Here is an 18,766-nt window from a genome sequence, read left to right as displayed (position 1 = left end):
TCCTGTCGTCTAGATGGACTACCCACCCCATATGGGATGCATCTGTTGTCAACAGGGTCCAACGAGGTTGAACCGAGGACCTTCCGTCTTTCTGGTGTCTCCACCATCTGAGGGAAAGACGAGTACTGGGAGAAAGGCAGATCTTCTTATGCAATCCCTGTGGAGACCTGTTCCAGGCGCTCAACACTTCCATGTGAAGGGGACGCAAATGCCATAAAGCCCAAGGGATCGCCTTGGCCGAGGATGACATGAGGCCTAAGACTCATATAGCAGTGCATATTGTAATGTGGCAGGTCCGCAGAAGAAATTGTGCGGCGGCCTCTATCCTCGTTCTCCTCGGGCTGGTTAGGAAGATATGCATCTTTTGCGAATCTATGATGAATCCCAGGAATTTCTTCCAGGTAGATGGTACAATTTCTGACTTCTCCCAATTGATAAGCCAGCCCAACTTCTGTAGGAAAGAGATGGCTATCTGTAGGTGGTGATGGAGAATTGAAGTAGACTGAGCTTTTATAAGCCAGTCATTGAGGTAAGGAACTACAAATAGGCCTTGCAATCTGAGGGTGGCGGCAACTGGTGCGACGACTTTAGTGAAGACGTAGGGGGCTGATGATATGCCGAAGGGGAGCAAAGTGAATTGTAGGTGCTCCCTGTGACCGGATATGAGAACGGCGATCCGAAGATATTTTCTGTGTGGCTGGTAAATAGGTATATGAAGATAGGCGTTTTTTAGGTCCAACATACCCCTGTTTCCCCGAAAATAAGACAGTGTCTTATATTAAATTCTCTTCCAAAATATATGACCTGTCTTATTTTCGGGGGATGTCTTATGGAGCGGCTGGAGCGGGGTACAATCGGCAGTCAAACTGGCGCTTCCTTAAAGGAGTGCCGGCATGACTGCCGGTTGTAGGTGGTGCAAGAGGTGGTGGTGGGGAGGTATGCTAGTTACCCTCCCCATCTTCATAGCAGCGCTGGTGCTGCTGTTGGTCACGATGGTGGAAGTGGTTGGCGGGGCTTAGCAGAGATTAGCGAGGCTTCCGGCGGTTGTGCCGGAGAGTCTCACTTAGTGGGCATTGCAGCCGGCTGAACGCTGTGTTCCGTGTGCACAGGAAAGCTGGCTGCCTCCTCTGCTGTGATACCACTGTTCTGGCTGCTGTGGGATGAGCTGGGAGAGTGGACTCCCCGCAGTATACGATGCTTTCCCAGCTCATCTTACAGCAGCAGGAACAGTGGTATCACAGCAGAGGCAGCAGCCGGCATACCTGTGCACACGGAACATCGTGCACAGTGTTCTGCCGGCTGCAGTGTTTTTGGGGATGTCTTATTTTCGGGGGGTGCCTTATATTAGGCAATTTAACAAAACCTTCCCCATGCCTTACTTTTGGGGGATGTCTTATTTTCGGGGAAACAGGGTAGCTATAGCTTCTTCTTGCTGGAGAAATGTTGCGACCGAGTCTATGGACTCCATCCTGAAAGGCTTCTGTTTGATGTGGCGATTGAGGTACCTCAGATCTATTATCATGCGCCAGTCTCCTGTAGATTTTGGGACAAGAGAAACTGGTGAATAGACGCCCCCCAGCCTACTTCTGAGGGAGGGACCTTTTCCAAGGCCCCCTTCGAGATGTATTGTGCCACTGATTTTTCTAGGCAGGCTTGTTGAAGAGCCGGGAGGGACTGGTGTGATGTTAAACCGGATGCAAGGAGGGTTGGAGAACTCTATCGCGTAGCCTTGATGTATGACGAAGGACCCAAGGGTCCGGGATGGTTAGACGCCAGGCCACGGAAAATGCAGAAAGCCAACCTCCTACGGGAGGATTGGTCACAGGGAGCTGCGTCCCATCAAAAGCAGGCTTCTTTTTGGGCTCTTCTCTGTACCCCCCATGTCCTGCAACTCTCAGACGATAACCAGGGCGTCTCTGAGGTAGATGGGAGCGATAGCCCTGCCCTCTAGAAGAGGGGGGCCTTTTGCCCCTTGCGGCAGTGACCTACCTCTTCCCTCAGCTAGCGCATCCATCAGATCGTCCAGCCCTCGGCCGAAAACCTTCCCAGGTTGGAAGGGGAGGGAGCATAAGGTAAACTTAGAGGCTGCGTCCGCGCTCCAGGATTTGAGCCAGAGAGGCCTTCTGGCAGCGGTGGTCAGGGCCATAGATTTTAAGGCCAGTTTGAGCTGCTGTCGTGACGCCTCCCTGAGGGAATCCGAAGCTAGGCGAAGGTCACCCATAGAGGCTAGGATATCATCCTGGTTCACCTCGCATTCGAGGTGGTCCAGGCGAGCCTTTAGATTGTCTGCTGCTTCGGGGGAGGCTATGGCCACTGATGCTTGGGCGGACGCAGAAGAATAAGCCTTTCTGAGCATAGACTCGACTCTTCTGTCCAGGAGATCTTGGAGGTTAGAACCATACTCCAGGGGAACGACGGTTCATCGGGAGAGTTTGGAGACAGCCAGGTCCACCTTCGGGGGTGGTCCCCACCAATCCAACTGTGATGGGTTGATGGGGTAAACAGATTTGAAGGCCCTAGATGTAACGTAGGCCTTCTCTGGCTGTTTCCATTCACGTTCCATGAGGCTGATCATGGAGGCATCCACTTGAAAAGCCCTCCGCCTATCAGAGGTGAACACGGAGGCTTCCCCTTCCATATACTGGTCCCACGACCGGATGGACTTCAGCAGTTTGTGCGTCTTATCCCGATGGAATATGGGTCTGCTGGAATCAGATGATTGGTCGTCCGAAGAGACCGGTTCATCATCAATATGGAGTCTCTCCAGAGATAGCAATGACTCAGAGGGTGTATCCAGCCTTTGTTTCTTTGTCAGCTGAGATAAGGATTCCCTGATATCCTTAAGGGAATCATCCTAAGATAAAGGAAAGCAGTGATAGTTTCAGTGGAATTCCAGGTTTCCACGACATTGGTGTGGTTACTCACCATGTACTCCTTGACCCATGTCACAACTTCAGAGGTGGAGGCTTCATCCCGAGGGGGGGCCTCTACACTGGCGGCAACGAGAATAGTTGTAGCCTATTTAAAGAACCGGAGTTAGGGTTTTTGTTTTGTTTTTCCCGAGCAAAGGGAGTAAAGACAAAAGACCGCCACCTACCATCAGGGAGCGGGATGTCACAGCTCACACAAGGATACCTTCTTTTGATAGGTCTCTTCCTTCTACCACAATCACAAGGTGGCGTAGTGGAGGAGAACATTTTAACAATCTGACGCAGGGCGCCTATGTAATAAAATATCCTTCCAAACTCCTGCAGTAAGGAATCCTTAATGTTAGGACTCCATCATAGCTCCCCAGGAGGATGCCAATCCCTTAAAACACCAAGGGACGTTGTATTAGCTCCGGCGGTATCAGGGACCAGTCGGAAACTAGCCGCGGCCTCTAGAGTTCCACATGCCGGCATTCCTCTCAGCCGGCCCAAAGGTTTCCATGGCGCATGGAGGTGCAGCACACAGCATCACCGCTATTCATTGTCTCTTGATATGCATAGAATTAGTCCCAGGTCCCAGGGAGACCGAACTGTCCCCCTAATGTGAGACCTCTTTCTTACAAGCAACCACAGAAATGGAGGAAGCTGAAGGAACAGATCCTTAGAGAAAAAGCTCAACAGGATCAGGTAAGTGGACCTGATCCCCTTAGGAGGACACAACGTCCTCTCCACCTGTCCTGGTCCACACAGGACAGAAAAAAACACGCAGGGGGGAGGAAGCTGTGTCCTTTTAAAGGGATCTAGCCATGTGGAATTAATACTGGCTATTTAAAAATCTGCCTGTCCTACCAGCACACAGGGGCAGAAAATATCCCAGTTGTGCCGCTGGTAGGGACGGCAGGGAACCACAGTGTATTACAGCCTCTGCAAATCCCATCCACACATTGCAGAAAAATATCTGCAGCAGAAATGCTGCGGGTTCACACCTGCGCCTGGTCTCTGCCCAAGAAACTGGACAGGAGACAGAAACCGGCAGTCAGTTTTCAAGCCCATTCATTTGACTGGGTTTGCAAAGTGTCCGCCCCGTGAGCGCCCCTATGCATGCAGGACTTTGTGTCTGGTTAAAAAAAAAAACGGTTTCACCGCGAAGATCAGAAGACGCCCACGGGCGCTCACAGGCGGACACTGTCTGCTGGGTTTCCATCTCCTGTCGGCAGAAGATGGAAACCCAAAAGCGGAGACCGGGCGCAGATGTGAACCCGCCCTTACACACACACACACACAACAGTATGCTTTTACATTCATTCAAACAGCAGCTCATTTTTACATGTATGTACAGAAGTGCTTTTGCTTAAACACATAGCAAAATTCTTTTACATCCAAACCTATATATAAAGTACATGTAGCTTGCTTCTGGTCACACACAGCAACATGTTGTTAAGTAAATATACAAAGGCATGCTTTTATGCACATACAGACACACTATTATACGTATAAGTGCACACACAGAAGCACACTATTAGGCATCTGCATTGCAAGTCAGAAGCTTTGTCACAGATCCCATCTAAAATCATGGATGACATAGTGTGATGAAACAGATTCCAAAAAAAATGGGAATCCCAGGAACAGATGTGAACCAAGCCTAACCAAACATATTCATAAACACAAAGGCACACTATTACACATAGATATGTACACAGAGATACAGCATTACACATACAAAATATATATACAGGCAGGCCGCAAACAACTTGCGTGTGTGTCTGTGCACCTGCTGTTTGTCCTGACTGCAGTAGTCTGCCTCTGATATGAGTGCTGACTCCAGATTATGCAGCTTCAGAGGACCAGGCAGCTGTTGGAAGGGATCACAGGGAGACGTCTGGTAAGTGATGTGCAGGGTCAGGCGGGGTGAGCACTGCTTCTTAATAGGAAGAATCACTTACTCCCTGCACTGAACATACGACACCTTCCTAGATGCCCATTCTTTCTGTAAACTGCTGAGCTACATTCACATGATAGTGTTTCATGGCTGTGAGCTTCCGTTTTTTAGCAGCAGCATTATATTCATTGTATGAAGGCTATATTTGTCCGCAGTCTGCAGTAGCATCTTTGCAGTCAAGGCTTTTCCCCCTCGAGCCTTGCGCCTCAGGCACCCATAATGAAATTCAACAATCCCTCTGAGAATAGAAAAGCTGAGAAGTTGTGCGTAATATTAAAAGGGTTGCTCAGGAGCTGATATTGATGGTCTATCCCTGTAGTGGTGAACCAGTGGTGAACCTATGGCACGCGTGCCAGAGGTGGCACTAAGAGCCCTCTCTGTGGGCACCCATGTCTGGAACAGATTATACTGTGTGGGGGTCACTTTGCAGCAGATTGTACTGTGTGGGGATCACTGTGGCGAAGATTGTACTGTGTGGGAATCACTGTGGATTAGATTGTACTGTGTGGAGGCCACTGTAGAACAGATTGTACTGTGTGGGAATCACTGTGGAACAGATTGTACTGTGTGGGGGCCACTGTGGAACAGATTGTACTGTGTGGGGATCACTGTGGATTAGATTGTACTGTGTGAGGTTCCACATGTAAATAGTAAAAATTTAATTATTTAAATTTATGCCAAATGCAAACTTTTACCTTTCAGTACAAAGTTGTTGGTATCATTGAAAGCTCTGTGAAGCCCCATTCACATGACCGTATTTTGCAGGTCCGTAACTGTCCGCAATTGTGAATCTGCACAGCATTAAGGTTAAATTTCTGTTTTGGCACTTTGTGATAAATTAGTGGGTTGCAGTTTGGGTACTGAGTCATTAAAAACTTCGCCATCACTGGTCTATCCTATGGCCATACATATGAAAAAAGTCAGCAGATTTTGGCTGATGACAATTTAAAAACAATGACCAACTTCTGTCTGCCAAAAATTGGTCCTTCTTATTGGAAATTATTGGCCCTAGCTCGGCTGAAAAATATATGGTGTGATCAGCTGAATTTTGCTGATTATTTGGCATTTAGCACAAACTCAGAGTATTTTTTTCTATATTTCTAGCATTTTTCCTATAGTGTCCCCTGATTGGGCAGATTAGTTTCATTATGTTGGATATAAATTATATAAATTGGATATACCGTATTTTTCGGACTATAAGACGCACTTTTTTTCCCCAAAATTTTTGGGGAAAAGAAGGGTGCGTCTTATAGTCTGAATGTGCCTGGCCTGGCACCTGCCATAATAGAGAGGCGGAAGCCGGCAAGTGATAGACGCCGGGGCCTGAGACATCGCTGCAATCCTCTGCCCTGCATGAAGCCAGCAGCAGCGGGAGGAGTGATGCTATTCCGCTCCTCCGTCCCCCCGCCGCTGGCTTCAGGCAGCGCAGAGGATCGTAGCGATGTCTCAGGCCCCGGCGTCTATCCCTCCCCGGCATCCGCCTCTCTAGTACAGCGGATGCCGGGTCTGCAGTCTGTCAGCGGCCTCTTCTCCCCCGGGGCCGGTCCCCACCGGCCCCGTACCTGTAAAGTTGCAGGCCGGCTCCTGCGCGGCGATATCGCAGGAGCGACCTGTTCGGGTGACAGCCGGGAGCCTAATGAGGCTCCCCGGCCTGTCACTGCTATATTAGTATTGCGGCTGGTCTCTATGACCAACCGTAATACTAATAGACAGAATGTCCCATAGACTGCAATACAGTTGTATTGCCGTCTATGGGACTTGCAATCAAGTGACCGCAGGTTCAAGCCCCGGGGGGGAATAAAATAGTAAAAAAAAAAAAAAAAAACTTTAAAAATATATAATAAAAATATGAAAAATAAAAGTTCTAAATCACCTCCTGTCCCTAGAATATATATATAAAAGTAGAAAATCATATGTCATAAACCACCGGGGTTTTTTTTCAATACAAGGTGATCTAAGCAATAGATATTCCCCAAAATGGTATAACTAAAAAGTACTTCTGGCCCCGCAAAAAAACCCCACTCTATGCATCCCCGTACAGCTGCAGGGTCACCTGTCAATGTGGCCTTGCAGCTGTTGCAAAACTACAACTCCCATATATTAAATATTTTACCATTTTTTGCTTCAAATTTTTTTCCCCTATTTTCCTCCTCTAAAACCTAGGTGCGTCTTATAGTCCAGTGCGTCTTATAGTCCGAAAAATACGGTAATTGGATATAAATTGGATATAAATAATATATATATATATATATATATATATATATATATATAAAATATATATAATTGGATATAAATTGGATATAAATAATAAAATAAATATATATAATTGGATATAAATTGGATATAAATTATATAAATTGCCCACATAAATTCTTGGACAATCCCTTTCACTTGTATAAATCAAGCACAATCGTGTAATAATAAGTACAAACCACTTTCTTAGGTTTTGCTATGAATTTACACCTAAAAGCATGATTCTATTTTCTTTCCTTCAGTTCCATTTACGTGCGGCATGCCATCTTGGACAGATACGGTACAGGTCATGGAATTGTCTGCATCCAATCTGATACAGTTGTTATAACCTGTCTTCATTACCTAGTTAAGCCTACTAAGCTGCTTTTTTTTATCAGTGTTATTTATCTTACTAATACTATTCGCTGGCTCATCTGAATAGACGTAAACAGCGTTTTATGATTAGGTATAATTATTAGTGATTGAAGGGAGATTATGTTATTTATAGACATGTCCATGAAAAATTGTCATCTGGCCTCTCCATTGAACATGTTCATCATAATATTCTAGTCCCCCCCCCCCCCCCCCGCCATTAAAGTCGTAATTGCCATTTTCTTCATGGTAATATCGTTCAAGGATGTTCTTAATAGCTGTGGTGATTTAGATTGGTATATTGTGGTAGAATTTATACGTTTTATCATTAGAGATGAGCGAGTACTGTTCGGATCAGCCGATCCGAACAGCAAGCTCCATAGAAATGAATGGATGCACCTGGTACTTCCGCTTTGACGGCGGCCGGCCGCTTAACCCCCTGCTTGCCGGCTACGTCCATTCATTTCTAGGCGAGTGCACTGTTCAGATCGGCTGATCCGAACAGTACTCGCTCATCTCTATTTATCATCTCATAAAGAATAAGAGAGCCTTTATATGTGAAGTCCTTCCTGCAGGGTTTACAGCACCACTTCATTGGCAGCCAAGTCTAATATACGTGGCTATACTATTTGCCTGGATTCACACTTTTTAGTGGAGTTCTGCCAAAACCAAAAATACATTCAAAAGGAAAGAATAGTGTAAAGAAAAGAGTGTTCGTTCTATTTTTGGGTAACCATTCCAGTGTTCTCCTTAAAACCATTATGGCAAAAAAAAAACCCCACCCCAAATCACTGCACTTTAGATCACTAACTTGTGAAGGGTCCACTTGTGCTCATAGCCTTTCTCTTCTCTGCTTTCTTAATAAAATCCTTCCTAAAAAAAAAGTACATCAAACTGCACCGCATGAACACAGGCACCAAAAACATGGCTAATTCACACATATGGTATTTTCAAGTTTGTCCCTTCCAAGAGCTTATCAAGAGTCTGATTAGAACCATACTGGCTTGTAACAATAGAGCTCAGTGGGTTTAAATAGTTAATCCGTCCAGCAGCATTGAATTTCTTAATCCAATCCCCTTTAATCCATTCAACCTCCTTCAAAAATTTCTGTTACATAAAGTTGAATATCCGAAAACACTTATGAATCATAAATGAAGTAGTGGCTATAAGAGTAGGCACATCAATGGTTAATAAAAGCTTGTAATTAGCAGTCCTGAGATACTAAAGTAGTATAGCATAGACACGCCAGTAAACAAGCAGTGGGAGCTGAGTTTAGGTTGTCAAAGTTGGTTATTGGGTTTTAATAATTTTTTGATACTGAAGTATACAAATGTCCTAGGAGAGCTTCTGCTGTGTCCTAGGTGCTGGAGCAGAAGCTATGGGAGCTGATATAGAAGCTGATCGAGGCCCAGAATAGGAAGTTTTATAATAAGTTTTAATAATTTTCTACCCTAATTAGGGTGAGTTCACACAGAGTTTTTTGGTCAAAATTTTGAGGCTGAATCCGACTCAAAATCCTCCATAAAAAAAAAAGCCTCACCATACAGTCCTATGTAAAGAGACAGGCACAGTCTTTGTTCCCTTGCCAGGGGAGCAGGGACCATTTGTGCAGGAGGTGTTGGAGATGCCCTGAATCGGGGTTCCTAAAAGCTAATAAAGGCAAAGCAGTACAGTTTTCATCATCAACCCTTTCTGTGCTGTCAGACACGTTTTACTGACACATGTTTAACTGAATCATGTCTGCTTGCCTTATAGCATTATGTGAGTTAAAGGGGTAGGACAAATGTTATTTTTCACACATGGCCCATTTGCTGTGTAGCAGGCAGTGTTTCTTTCTTTAACCCCTTCCCCCCAACAGCATTTTTTGATTTTCGTTTTTGACTCCCCTCCTGCCAAACTCCATAACTTTTTTTATTTCTCTGCTCTCAGAGCCATATGAAAGCAGAGAAATTAATTATTCTGTACAATGTGTGGGGAAACTGGAAAAAATGGGGTAGATTTGAAGAAAAAGTACATTTGTGAGACTTTCTTATGAGCTCAGTTTTTACAGCGTTCACTGTGCAGCCAAAATGACATGTCACCTGCATTCTATGTTTTGGTACGATTCTGGGAATACCAAATTTATATGGTTTTATTTACATTTTAACCCCTTAATAAAAATCCAAAACTGTGCCAATTTTTTTTTTTTCTAAAAGTTGCCATCTGACACCCGTAGCTTATTTTATATTATTTTGTATGGGATGCATAGGGTGTCTTTTTTTGCGGGGCTGGGTGTACTTTTTAGTTATATCATTTTGTGGAATTGCTTTTGCTTTGATCACTTTTTATTAAATTTTTTTATCAGAGGCAAAACAGTGAAAAAACATCGATTTGGCACTTTTGACTTTTTTTCCCGCTAAAATGTTTGCCGTACAGGAAAAATATTTTTATAGATTTATAGAGCGGGCGTTTTTGGACACATGGATACCTAATGTGTATGTGTTTCACAGTATTTAAGTACTATTATATGTGTTCTAGGGAAAGGGGGGGGGGTGATTTGAATTTTTTTTTTTTTATGCATTTATTAGACCCCTAGGGGTCTTGAACCCCAGGGGGTCTGATTACTAATGCAATGCATTACAATGCTATTGCATTGCAAAAACTCGGCTCTTCTATTTCAGGCTACATAGAGTATCCTACAATAGAATCCATTAAACGACAGGTCAGGGAGCCTTCACAAGGCTCCCTTCTGTCATGACAACGCGATCTCGGTCCCAGATCTTGCTCCGGGTGCCGGCAATCACCGGCAAAATGGCGGCGCCCATGCGCTGTCGGGAAAATGGCGCCTTGTTCAGCTTTGACCGAGGTGCCAGAGGGGTTAATGCCCCCGATCGGTGCAGGCACCGACTGGGGGCATTAGCACTGGGTGTCTACTTTCTAAAACAGTAGACACCCGGCGGCTATGGGGGCCACCCGGCTCCCAGGCAGCCGCCATAGTTAAACACCCGTCGTCGGTGTCGGGAACAGGTTAAAAAAGGTAGGTTTGCCGTGCCTTCAACTCTTCTGTCTGGACCTCCATTGCTACCAGCCCAACACTCTGCAGTTCTGGAAATGAGAAAAAACAAAGAAATAGGTATACAGACACTCAGAATAGTAAGGTCAAAAATAGACCAAAACTCGTAATAGGAATATACAAACTTTAATAGTATCACATTAAAAAGTTGTACAAAATAGATGATGCGAGTAACACACAGATAAATGTACAAAAAAGAGCACAGCAAAGAGTCCAATACTGCCCAGGATAGTTATTAGATGTAGTTACACGTAAGTGGTAAACAGGATATATATGTACCACATAAACCAGCAAGGTAAGCTAAAACATAAGGCCAGATTATAGAAATGCTACCAAAAGGAGGACAAATTTATCCTATAGTATATATAGTGCAAAGTGCAATAAGGCAAAAACACAATTAAGCTAAAAGTGAAATAATATAACAACATGTAAGCATTGAGTACTTTTAGACAAGAAAAAATGGGCACAAAGTAGATTGTAAAAGACTTAATCAGCGGCAGCAGAGGTTAAACAGCAGGTCTATCATATTAATAAATGGAAGTACAGCTTACCCATGATATAAACCACATAAGTAGAAGTAGGGGGGCAATAAGAGGAACCGCCAGCTCGCACCCAACGCGCGCTTTTCAGCACGCCTGCCTTCGTCTGGGGGGTAAGTTCTGGAAATGAGTTTTTTCTTTGATTCCTACCATCTCATTACACCCAACATACTTTTGGAAGGAGAGAAGTTAAAAATAAAATAAATAAATAAATAAATAAATAAATAAATAAATAAAATTGAAAATCAAAAAATGGCTGCAGTGGGAAGGGGTTAAAGATTTGGTCTATTTATTTTGCTCTGACACAATTGCTAATTGCTCAACAGAATTCACAATTTTCAATTTATTTCCCCAGAATGACACTCCCACACCCAGTTGCTCTTCCAACTCCCAAAACCTGAGGCTGCCTCAGGTTCTGGACCAAAAAACCGGTAGCTGCGACTGAATGCCGGTGCACTGCATCGGCATCCAGTCGCGCACTCCGCTCCCAATGAATGGGCCCAGTCGGGAGTATCTTCAGGCCAAATTGCGAGGCGAATTGGTCTGAAGAATGAGCATCTCGCTTCTTTTTCTGGGAGCCGGAACCAACCGAAAAAAGAACTGACCGGCTCTCATTGATTTCAATGGGAGACATCTTTTTGGTCAGGATTGTGAGGCGGATACGGCCTCAAAATGCTGACCAAAAAACTCTGTGTGAACTTACCCTAAGACAGTAAGGAATCGAGGAATGTAGCCAGAGATCAGTATAGATGTGAACAATGCAAGGACAGCAATCAAACTGGAGTACTACAAGTTTTACCAGCAACACTAGTTTACCCCTCGTTCACATTTGTCTTTTGTATTCCGTTGGCGGAGAGTCCGCATGGAGACTCCCCGAATGGAATACAAACGCAATTACAAGCGCTGTGCTGTAAAAGCACATGGACTCCATAGACTATAATGGGGTCCATGCGCTTTCCGCGCACTGCCCGCACAGATCATGCGGACATAATTCGTGCGGGCAGTGCGCGGCAAGCGCACAGACCCCATTTTAGTCTATGGGATCCGTGTGCTTTGACAGCACAGCGCTTGCAATTGCGTTTGTATTCCGTTCAGGGGGTCTCCATGTGGACTCTCCGCCAACGGAATACAAAAGACAAATGTGAACCAACCCTTAGCAAGGAAGGGTTATAGCTTGCTCAGGCCCTGATTGAAAAAGACTGAAGGTCAGGAGAGGAAGCTTCCCAATGTCGCTACAGCAACCTTAAAGAAGCAATAACAATTGCTAACTTGTTGACACGGCAACCTTAAAGCAGCAACATTCCTGACAGCTACATTGTTTCTGTAACTCCTATTTGTGGGAATATGAATTTTGCTGTTTCCGTAATTCCCATATAGGTACAGTAAATAGAAGTTATGAAGAGTGAGCTATATTAGTTATGTAACTCCTGTCTACCTCTATTGGAAATCAATTTGTTTGACTGTTTCCATAACATTCATAAAGGTACAATAAATAAGTTTAAATGAAACTTAGGTATCTCTGTAACTTCCATAGAGGTAGAGTAAACAGGTGTTATGGAAACAGCATAGCAGAGAGACCTATACTGTTTTATTAACTCCTATTTACCTCTGTGTGAGTAGAGAAACAGCTAAATAAACTTGACTGTTTCTATAACTCCAATAGAGATAAACAGGATTTATAGGAACAATGTAGCAGAGTGAAGAAACACAGTTCTTTCATGACTCCCATTGCAGAAAATGGGAGTTATAGAAACAGCACAGCCAAGTGAGTTACACTGTTTCTGTTTCCTATTTACCTCTGTGTGAGCTATGGAAAAAGCTGAACAAATTCAATTGTTTCCATAAGTCCCATAGAGGCACAACCAATAGTAGTAATGGTTATAACCTAGGAAGCAAGCTATGCTGTTTCCAGAACTCCTATTTACCTCCATGGGATTTAGGGAAACAGGCAAACAAATTCTGCAGTTTCTCAATAACTTTAACCCCTTCCCAATATTATGTTGCACATGTAGTTAACGCTCAGTGCTGTAATAGTATGGCGTTGTAATCTCATGAGCACAGGAGCTGTGTCTATGGCAGTACCTTCGGCACATATGCCACACATCAAATCAAATCAAATAAGCTTTATTGGCACGTCCGAATAGATATTTGGCATTGCCAAAGCAAGTAAAGTGTAGGGGAGAGTTGGGGTTGGAGAAATGGTGGGTATGGGGGGGGGGGGGGGGGGGTTGGTGATTTGGGGTATAATAGTCTTTGGGGTCTCATCTTCCTCTTAGTTGGTGGCAGGTGGACACGTATTGGGCAGCGATCTCCACAGTCAACTTCTCTTCTCCCAGTAGGATGTAGAATTTCCCTTTCTCATCATCCAATCAGATTAAGACAAGTCAAAAGAGCTTTATTGGTGCCAGAGGGAATGGTTGGTATGGTGGGGGGGGGGGGGCGGGTGTTGGGAGTCCATGGAGTTTCATCTTCCCCTCATTTGGTGACAGCTGGACACATATTGGGCAGCGATCTCCACAGTAGACTGAGCTCTTATCAGCTGGTTTAATTGAATTTGGCTGATAAGGGCTGAGATAGGGAGTCCATTACCTCTGTATGTAATGCAAACTGACTCAAATCCAGCTCTGCTACATCAGCTTCACACTGTGGTAATTCATTTACAACCAATCCCGTGCAAGTGAAACCCCGCCCACCTATGTGCTGAGAAAAGCAGGAAGTGAAGAGAGCACAACAGCCTGCAGGTTAGTGAACAAGCATCATGGGAATAGCCCTTTAACCCCTTCCCGCCGATGGCATTTTTTGATTTTCGTTTTTCGTTTTTGACTCCCCTCCTTCTAAACCCCATAACTTTTTTATTTCTCCGCTCCCAGAGTCATATGAGGTCTTAATTTTTGCGGGACAATTTTTTCTTCATGATGCCACCATTAATTATTCTATATAATGTACTGGGAAGCAGGAAAAAAATTCAGAATGGGGTGGATTTGAAGAAAAAATGCATTTCTGCGACTTTCTTACGGGCTTTGGTTTTACGGCGTTCACTGTGCAGCCAAAATGACATGTCCACTATATTCTGTGTTTCGGTACGGTTCCAGGGATGCCAAATTTATATGGTTTTATTTACATTTTGACCCCTAAAAAAAATTCCAAAACGGTGTTAAAAATTTTTTTTTCTAAAAGTCGCCATATTCCGACGGCCGTAACTTTTTTATACATAGGTGTACGGGGATGCATAGGGCGTCTTTTTTTGCGGGGCTGGGTGTACTTTTTAATTCTACCATTTTCGGGAAATGTTATTGCTTTGATCACTTTTTATTCAAATTTTTATCAGAATTAAAACAGTGAAAAAAACGGCGGTTTGGCACTTTTGACTATTTTTCCTGCTACGGCGTTTACCAAACAGGAAAAATATTTTTATAGATTTGTAGAGCGGGCGATTTCGGACGCGGGGATACCTAACATGTATATGTTTCACAGTTTTTAACTACTTTTATATTTGTTCTAGGGAAAGGGGGGTGATTTGAACTTTTAATACTTTTTATATTTTTTTTTACTTTTTTTTTTTTTTTTTTTGCATTTATTAGACCCCCTAGGGGTGTTGAACCCCAGGGGGTCTGATCACTAATGCAATGCATTACAATGCTAATGCATTGCAATGCATTGCAAAAAATCATCATCTCTTTTGCAGGCTGTATACACCAGCCTGCAAAAGAGAGAATTTGCAGACCGGCTGGGAGCCTTTAACAAGGCTCCCGGCTGTCATGGGAACGTGACGTCGGCCCTGGAGCATGCTCCAGGAGCCGGCGATCCCTGCCAAAATGGCGGCACCCATGCGCCTCCGGCGCCTTTGACAGCAGCGCCGGAGGGGTTAATGCCTCCGATCGGTCTTAAAGCAGTAGACACCCGGCGGCTATGACGGACGCCCGGCTACCGGGCGGTCGCCATAGTTACAGACCCGACACGCGCCGTACTATTACGGCGCATGTCGGGAAGGGGTTAAAGACCAGGACTCTTTTTTCAAAACTGACATCTGTCACTTTAAATGGCAATAACTGAGACGCTTCAACTTACACAAGTGATTTTGAGATTGTTTTTTTGTAACACATTATACTTCATGTTAGTGGTAAACACTAATCAATATTTTTGTATTTATTTATAAAACAACTAGGAAATTTGATGGAAACTTGGAAAAAAATGCAATTTTCAAAATGTGAAATTCTCTGCTTTCAGGCAGACAGTCTTACCACCCAAATACATGAATAAATATTATCTACCATATCTCTGCTTTATATTGGCATCATCTTTTGATTGTCTTTTAATTTATTTTTGATTTTACAAGGCTTACAAGTGTAACAGTGATTTTCCAGATTTACAAGAAAATTCCCCAAACTAATTTTTTAGGGAACACTTCAGTTCTGAAAGGAATTATAAAGGCCTATATAATAGAAACCTCCTCCAAAATACCCCATTTTCAAAACTACACCCCTTAAATTATTCATTTGGAAAGTTTGTTAACCCTTTAAGCATTTCATAATAATAAAAATAATATGGAGGTGAAATTTAGACATTTCATTTTTTTCACTAATACATTCATTTAGACCTAAAATTAACACATTCACAAAGGGTTAAAGGAGAAAATGCATCTCACATTTTGTTATGCAATTTCTCCCGTGCACATAAATCCTCCACATGTGGGTGTAAACTGATTTTTGGGCACATGGCAGTGCATTGAAGGGAAGGAGCGACACATGGTGTTTGAACAGCAGATTTTGCTGGAATAATTTTCAGGCACCATGTCTCATTTGCAGTGCCCTTAGAGTACCAGAACAAATGGAAACCCCCAAAAGTGACCCCATTTTAGAATCTACACCCCTCACAGAATTCATCAAGGGTTTTTGCTTTTGGATGGCAGATTTTGCTGGAATTTTTAGGTGCTATGTCGCATTTGCAGAGCCCCTAGAAGACCAATACTATGGAAACCCCCTAAAAGTGACCCCATTTTGGAAACTACACCCCCCATAGAACATATCAAAGGGTATAGTGAGCATTTTGACCCTACAGCTGTTTCACAGATTTTATTAACATTGGGGCATGAAAATGAAAAATTACTTTTTTTTCAATCGTCCATTTAGCGCCATATTTTTAATTTTGCAAGTAGTTAAAAAATTGAAAATCCCCCACAGTTTGTTACACAATTTCTTCTGAACACGGCAATACACCATATGTGGTCATAATCTGCTGTATGGGTACATGGCGGGGCTCAGAATGGAAAGAGCATTATTTGCCTTTTGGAGGGCAGATGTTGCTGGAATAGTTTTCTGGTGCCATGTCGCATTAGCTGAGCCCCTAAAGTATCAATACAATGGAAACCCCTCAAAGGTGACCCCATTTTAGAAACTACACCTGTCAAGGAATGAATCAAGGGATATTATCATTTTGAGCCTAAAATTCTTCCCAAAAATTAATGCACAAAAAGAAAATTGATATTTTTAAAAAATATGCTATTTCGGTGCCCAATACGTTGCACCCATTTTGTGTTGTCAGAGGCCTGCACTCGTAAAACTATTTAGTGGACCATCCTGGGGGGCAAAAAATTATATATGTGGATGTAAACTGCTGCTTAGGCACACAGCAGGGCTCAGAAGGGAAGGAGCAGTGGGCTTTTTAACTTTTGGGCTATAGATTTAGAGGGACCTTCTGGGTGCCATGTTGTTTTTGCAGAGCCCTGGAGGTTCCAGTAAACTGGAATTCACCAAGAAGTGACCCCATTTTGTAGGGGCAATTTTAGGGTCTCTGCAAATGTGACATGGTGTCCAAAAACGAAGAATCTAAATCTGCACTCCAAAAGCACATATCGCTCCTTCACATCTACGCCCTGCTGTGTACCCAAATGGCGGTGTATGCCCACATGTATGACACTGGTGTACCCCGGATAATTTACTTTTGCCATATGTGGGTAGAAACAGCTGTTTGGGCATAGCCAGACACAGAAGGGAAGGAGCGCTAATTTGGTTTTTGGAGCACAGTTTGGTTTTTGGACGTCATGCCACTTTTGTAAAGCCCATGAATTGCCAATAAAGTGGAATCCGCAGACATGTCACGCCATTTTGGACACTACCCCACCGATGGGATTTATCAAGTGGCATAGCGAGCAACATGTTGTGCCCTATTTATGTCAGCAGAGACACTCCAAAAACTGTTAAGCGGGTATCCCGGGCACAACAGCTTACAGAGCGTTCATCTCTGATACAAGTCGGGCACAACATTTTACGCACTGAACTGACGTATTCCTGGAAAAATGGTCATTTTCACCTTTCACAATCAGCTTCGTATTCATTTATGGATAATAAGTTATAGCAACACTTGGGGGTTAAAAATGCTCTCTGTACCCCTGGATAAATCCTTCAGGGGTGTAGTTTCCAAAATAAGGTCTCATATCAGGGGATTCCACTTTACTGGCGTTTCAGCTCTGCAAAAGTGTCATGGCATCCAAAACCATCCATCTGTGCTCCAAAAACCCTTCTTCCTTTCTGTGTCCGGCTGTGCCCTAATATCAGTTAATACCCACATATGACATTACGTATGTTATCCTGGGTACACCAGTGTCATACATGTTCCCTAATATCAGTTTATACCACATATGATATTACGTACGTTATCCCGGCTACACCAGTGTCACATATGTGGCATAAACTGCAGTTTGGGCACACAGCAGGGCACAGAAGGGAAGGAGCGCGATGCGGCTTTTGGAGTGCAGATTTGGATGTTTGGTATCTGGACGCCATGTCATGTTTGTAGAGCCTGTAAGGTACCAGAAAAGTGGATTTCCCAAATGAGTGAACCCATTTTGAAAACTGCACCCCTCAAAGAATTTATCAGGGGGTGTAGTGAGTATTAGTATCCTGAACGTGACTGCACAGCGGATGGTGAAGAGGGAATATGTAAGCTGTGCGAAGAACATTGTAAACACCGCATTCCCTACTATGTCCCAGTAGCTCCTATGATTGGGGGAGTCACTCTGGGGGTCACTTCTGGTGTCTTTTCCCTCATAAACTGTAAAAGTGTCCCTGATATTCGCTCACACAGCTTATATATTCCCTACATGACGCAGTCAGTTGTGTTCTAATAATTTGGCGATTTTTGCGGACTTTTGTCTTCACATTGTTAGATGCTATATTTTCTTTATTTTTCTGGTGATGTGGCCATATAAGGACTTGTTGTTTGCGGGATGAGATGCATTTTGTAATGACACCGTTTGTGGGTGTCTACATCTTATTGAATACTTTTTATTAATTCTTTCTTGCTGGATTAAAAAAAAATAAAAAAAATCCTGGCATTGAGTTTTACCTTTTTAATTTTACACCATGCAGCGTACAGTATAAGTAACATGTGGTCTTTATTCTGCAGGTCAGTACGATTACGGTGATACCTCATTTATATTATTTTTTATGCGATACTAACTCTGCAGAGGAAAAACACATATGGGGACATAAATCAATGTTTTTTGCATCGCCATCTTCTGAGAGGCATAACATTTTTATTTTTCAGTTGACAGTGTTGGTTGAGGGCTTATTTTTTGCGGGACAACCTGCGCTTTTTATTGGTACTGTTATGGGGTGTATATGGCTTTTTGATCACTTTTTATAGCATATTTTGTAAGGTGAGATGGCGATAAAATCATTACTTCCGGCAAGTTTTTTCTGTTTTT

The sequence above is a fragment of the Leptodactylus fuscus genome, chromosome 1 (assembly GCF_031893055.1).
Source record: "Leptodactylus fuscus isolate aLepFus1 chromosome 1, aLepFus1.hap2, whole genome shotgun sequence".
In the NCBI taxonomy this organism is placed as follows: domain Eukaryota; kingdom Metazoa; phylum Chordata; class Amphibia; order Anura; family Leptodactylidae; genus Leptodactylus; species Leptodactylus fuscus.
The sequence above is the reverse complement of the archived record's forward strand: the minus strand, read 5'-3'. Positions refer to the sequence as shown.